Below are 5,801 nucleotides of genomic sequence, written 5' to 3'. Positions count from 1 at the left end.
GAACCCAACATTTCCAACCATTGAATGCCCAACACTAGATCAAGACCTGATAAAGGTAGAGAGAAAAGGGTGAGGTAAAACTCAGTGCCTTGTAAATTCACCAATACCTCATCGAATCGTTCTTGACATGTTAGTTGTTCGCCATTAGCAACTCGAACGATGAACGGTTCTGTTGGCACCACTGGTAGATGCAGTGAGTTTGCCAAGCGATCACTGATGAAGTTATGCTTGGATCCACTGTCGATCAGCACCATTACTTCGCGGGAGCCCATAGTTGCAGTTATACGCATTGTTCTTGGGGCGGTCCATCCCGTCAATGCGTGGAGCGTGATTTCAGGTTCCAGTTCTGGTTCTTGTACTTCTTCCGTGTCTCCCCTTGGTCAATTTCCACCGTATGTTGATCAGTGATGTCCTCACAAATCACATTACCCGCGTCCGCGTAGCCCTCCAAGAGTAATAGCTGGGGTTTTTGGCATTTATGCCCAGTTGTAAATCATTCATTGCAGTTAAAACAGAGACCTTGCACTCTTCTCTTCTGCATCTCGTCCCATGATAAACGCCTGAATGGAGTTGACGAGGTAACGGGAGCTACCCGATTGGTTTGTGGGAGAGCTAGTGGAACTCTTGTTGGTGGTGGTCGCATGAACCGCCGCTGTCTTGTGAGCTGCTCATCTCTCATTCGTGCTAGATTAATAGCCTCCTTGAGGGATTGCGGTTTGAACATCCGGATCCCATCAGAAATTTCTGCCTTCAAGCCCCCCATGAATGTTCCCACCAACGCCTTCTGCGTCCATCCACGCACCCTGTTGCCCAGCTTCTCAAATTCACGTTGATAATCTCTCAACGTTCCTAGCTGTCTGATCCTTGAGAGTGCTTCATCAAAGTCTTCACATTCTGATGGTCCAAAGCAAGCCCATAATTCCTCTTCGAATTGTTCCCATGGAATCGCTCGTCCATCTTCTTGTAACGTTCTTCGAAGCCACTGCCACCACTGGTTGGCTTCCCCTTCTAGATGATAAGCAGCCATGAAAACCTTTTGGTTTTCTGCAGTGCCCTGGTATTCGAAAAATTGTTCCACTCGGTTGAACCACTCTGTCGGGTCTTCTCCAGAGAAGTGTGGAAATTCTAGCTTGGCTGATTTTGACGAAACGATCGGTCTACCTCCCTCTTGGTTGTCTCGGTGGTGATGGCCATGATTTGAGGATTCTGAATTGGTGAGCAAAACATTTGAGAGTCCAGTGAGAGCTTCCTCCATCCGCTGAAGTCCTTCTTGAACTGTACCAAGTCCGGACTCTAAGTGTTCGATTCGTTCCTTGTTAGTGCCCATAAGAACCTGGCTGTGATGCCAATGATAGGTCCCTTATAATTGTAGATGATAAAACTCAAGTATATGTCCTCTTCGGGTGAGGATGACCACAATTATTTGCTGGAATAATTTTTCTCTGTTCTTATTGATGACCCACGACTGCTTAAATAGCAGTCCATGTTCACAAAACTGAAATTACAAAGTGAAAACAGAATTGCCGAAAACAGAGGAAACACCTACAGCCACTACTAGTGACTGACGCCTACACAACTCCACGTTCTAACGGAAATAGAAATGCAACAACAGAAAGATAAAATGCAACAACAGAAAGATAAATGCAGCAGAAAATAGAAACTGACTTCAAGCTACGACTCAGTCCATGCACGCATGTGACTTCAACAGCTATGATTCGGTCTATGCACTACGTCCATGCCTTTCCATGCACTACGTCCATGCCTTTGCACGTTTAACCTCCTCCCATATACTTGGGATTTGGTTTTAGGCCCCTCCCCGAACGTCGTGGCCTATCATCGTATATACCTAAACTGCATATACCTTTTGACAGCTTGAAAGTTTTGGCCATGACAAAGACGTGTGTGTAAGAGAAATTAACATTTCACTTTAATGAGTGCCAAACAAACAGGAAACAGCAAGCCCCACCACGTAAAACTCTAAAAATCTGGACAGAACCACCAGGATGATTTAATAGATATTCACAACTTACTGTCATGGATTTTCTCAGCCATGAAACTTTAAAAGTATTTAGCTTTCTTTTTAACTTTTTCCTTTTTCCTGGATAAAGAGCAGACCATCAGTATTTTTGATACTACAGTCACTCCGTTAACAAAGTACCAATAAAGGCCAGATATACACAGTAAAAGGAGGGGTTATTGGAGAAAAACATTTAAGTTTGGTATTGAGTCACAGACAATACAGTAAATGAAAGGTTGCATGCATTCTTTCTTTTGGTTCTCTGATCTCTTGAGCATATTTAAAATTTTAAACTCTGGCATTTTATGGTTCATTATATGGCAAAGAAACTTGGTTACGCTTTGGAAAAGTACTTGTTCTAAAAGCTGAAGAAAATGTACTGGATTAGGTTCTAAGTATTAGATAATATTTCTGTAAAGCAAAGTTTGTACTATCTGAATCCCAATAGAAGCAATTGGTTTTAATGTTGGAATGGATCTCTTTTTTTAACTTCTCGGAAATGTCCTAGCGATAACCTCAGATCTCAGTAATTTCATTTTTTTTTTAATATTTTTCTTGGAGGCCTCAGTTCGTTACCTGGTTCTTTTTTCTGAATGTTGTGTTGATTGATCCTCTGCTTATTTATGATGGTTGCCTTATGGAATTTATCAGTATAGATGAGTTTTCTTATTGAATATATTTCAATTTATTTTTTTATGGAGTGATGTTTTTTTTATTTTACCTATAAAAAGATTTATGGTTTCTTAATTTATCTTAATTAATAATTGCAGTGTAATAGTTTATTACTAGTAGTTCTTATTCCTGTAATTTGGTCAAATCATTTTGGTCAATAACCTTTTAAGTGGGGATTAAGCATATCATTTTGGTCAATAACAGAACAGTCCCATAGTCCATGATATACACAATACCCATGTTTGTTAGATAACAGTTGTTTCGTCCCATAGTCCTTTTTTTTTCTTCCAAGTTGGGGGAAATAAACAAAGTGCAAATCAAATCAAGACCTGAAGGAAAAAGACTGTGTGAAAGGTATTGGTGCTAACAAGTAAGGCATTAAAGAAAAATTGAAAGCGGCATCTCCTTACAGGAACCCAAATCACCGAACCAAACAAGCAAAGCCAAACCCATAAATCTTCAACAAAATCAAGCTATTTCAGCCAACAAAATCAACATAATTAACGAAAACAGAAGCAATTGATGGAAGAATTCAAGAAAGTCTTACATGCAGTTTTGGACGACGTTACAGACCCTAAACCTCTCGGAATTGCTGTGCTGCAGTACTGATGTGCCTGAGTGAATTAGGGTTTTTAATTTTTTAGGGTAAGAAAGAAGTATGAAACTCTGATGTTGTTAGGAATTGTTCCTGTAAAAAAAATGTTGTTAGGAATTGTCTTTTCATATTAGCCGGACTGATTTTATTTGTTAGTCTTAGTTCATATTTAATATTTCAATCCCTGTTGTAGAGAAGAAGCAGCGTCGGGGATGCAGGTGCTGCTGATCGGGTTTTGAACCAACTCCTCACTGAAATGGATGGCATGTCTGCAAAAAAAAAAAAAAAAAAAACTGTGTTCATAATTGGAGCCACCAACAGTCCTGGCATAATTGACCCTGCACTTCTGAGGCCAGGTCGTCTTGATCAGTTAATTTATATTCCTCTTCATGATGAGGAGTCACGCCTTGAGATTTTAAAAGCATGCTTGAGAAAATCGCCTGTATCAAAAGAAGTCAATTTGAGAGCACTGGCCAAGTATACTCAAGGCTTCAGTGGGGCTGACATTTCAGAGATATGCCAGCGAGCATGCAAATATGCTGTAAGAGAGAACATAGAAAAGGTATATCATTTGCAACTGTTCCTTAATTTAGATTTCCATTATTTGATTTGAGAGGTCAAAAATATGGGTTGCCCTGCATTCTCATCTTTTTTTTTTTTTTTTGTCTAAAACCGTACTTCATACTTCATTGCCTTATCTGCGTCTTTGTCCATCCACCTCAATCTTCAAATTTTCATTTCTTTAATGGCTCTGGGGAGTGCATGTAGAGTAGTATTGGTTCTTTAAATCCTTGAAAATGAAGAAGCAAGCAATATAATGTTGATGATCAAGTGTTACTGCTTCACCTTTCTCGGTTGGAGGTCTAGGCTTTCAACCCCATCTAAAGGGGGTTGGGAAGCTTAAAAGGAATGAAATGGCTATCTTATGAGAGAAACTGGAATGTGTTGATGTTGTGTTTCGTGGCCTGAGAGACTCCACGTTGTTGGGCTCGGCCTTGGTTCCTATTAAGATGAAGAATGGGGGGTTCGGGGGCCGTCATACCTCTAATGCTCAAGTCAGTTTCAGTGTAAGAGAGGAAGAAAGAAATGATCAATTAAGGAAGATGAGAGTAGAAGTATTCAAGAGTGTGAAACCCTTCCCTAGACATGGGTGGGGGGTATTTTATACATGGCTGAGCTGGTCCTCGTGATGGGGATAGTGGGTGTGTCATCCTATACAAGGTCGGGTGTCCCTGCCACTTGCCTGCCGCTCAGTAGACCAGTCAAACCTGATTGCAGCTGTCTCTGACACCCTAGGAGGCATGTTGTGATGTGTTGTGACGCCCCCAACCTTCGCTCGCTTGGAATGGAACGAAAACTTAGAGTATCGGGACATGTAACACAAGGTTACACACTCTCATACATGACAGTTACTATGCAATGCATCCTATAAATGCAACTAGCAAAATGCAATATTCGCAGCAGATTAAGGGTGAAAAAATAACTTATGCCAGAATAACTAAAAACATCTCAATGCATTTTTGACCATCTTAGGTTCAAAACCAAGTCGTACCATAGACTTAGTATAGCTAAACATAAAAGTCTCCAAGGCTAAATCAATCATTCCATGCGTTCTAGAGTATGAAGGACTAGGGCTATAAACGTCAGGATAAGGTCTAGTCTTTTCCCGAGGTCTGGCTCCACCTCAATCAATTGGATCCACCGCTCGATCCAGTTCGTCCTCCTCAAGTCCGGACACAACTTCTATCATTCCGAATATGGGTGCACAAAGGGTGATATTTACTTGAAATCTCAGTAACTTAAACAACCAACATGCACAAAGATAGATTATGCATGAAGAATGATAAATATGAAATGCAAACAAATCAGTGTGTGTCTCTAATCCAAATTCCTTAACATTTTCAGGAAAACAGAGACACATATTTTCGTACAGAGAACTTTTTACTTCAACTGTAAAAAAAAGGTAATTTCATCATAACATTTCATCATTATTAACAATTCATATTTTATCGTAACATCATAACATGTGGTATCGTCACAGTTCCCCATATGCACTATGAGTACTTGGCGGTGACCGTATTACAACTCACGTTGAAGCTACGTTGTCTACAGACTCGTTCTCAATGCATTGGTAACATAACCTAACATCATAACATATACACCCACCAACCTTAGGGGTCATAACATTTGATTTTGCTCCGGCATTCATTAAAATGAACTCATTCGAAGCCCATTGATTGTTCTTCGTCAACCCAGGGGTTAGCACTCCATTTTTAAACACTCTAAAGTGGACAAAAGAGTTCCACTAGGATAATTTCTCATTCTAGACTTTGGGGTCTTGACATGTGCATATGTAGCAAACTTTCATGTGAAATGACATTTGTAGATGCAATATGCTAAAATGGTGAAAATTTCACATGTCATATAAGTATGCAGTCAATATATCATGTAACATGATATTTTATGCTCAAAATGACAATTAAAACATGAATGAAAAATTTATCAATCAATCATAAA

At 39.9% G+C, this 5,801-nt stretch overlaps 1 long non-coding RNA gene across 1 annotated transcript; it reads right to left on the bottom strand.

Moving 5' to 3' along the window:
• Positions 1 to 2,038: 2,038 nt before the first annotated feature.
• LOC121241464 lies at positions 2,039 to 3,283 on the bottom strand. The gene is made up of 3 exons (XR_005935722.1): positions 3,120 to 3,283; positions 2,804 to 3,052; positions 2,039 to 2,346 (listed from the first exon to the last, which is right to left on the bottom strand). It is a non-coding gene; the product is annotated as an uncharacterized LOC121241464 (long non-coding RNA).
• Between the last annotated feature and the right edge of the window lie 2,518 nt (positions 3,284 to 5,801).

This window comes from Juglans microcarpa x Juglans regia, chromosome 7S (genome assembly GCF_004785595.1).
Source record: "Juglans microcarpa x Juglans regia isolate MS1-56 chromosome 7S, Jm3101_v1.0, whole genome shotgun sequence".
Classification (NCBI taxonomy): Eukaryota; Viridiplantae; Streptophyta; class Magnoliopsida; order Fagales; family Juglandaceae; genus Juglans; species Juglans microcarpa x Juglans regia.
The sequence above is the reverse complement of the archived record's forward strand: the minus strand, read 5'-3'. Positions and strand labels throughout refer to the sequence as shown.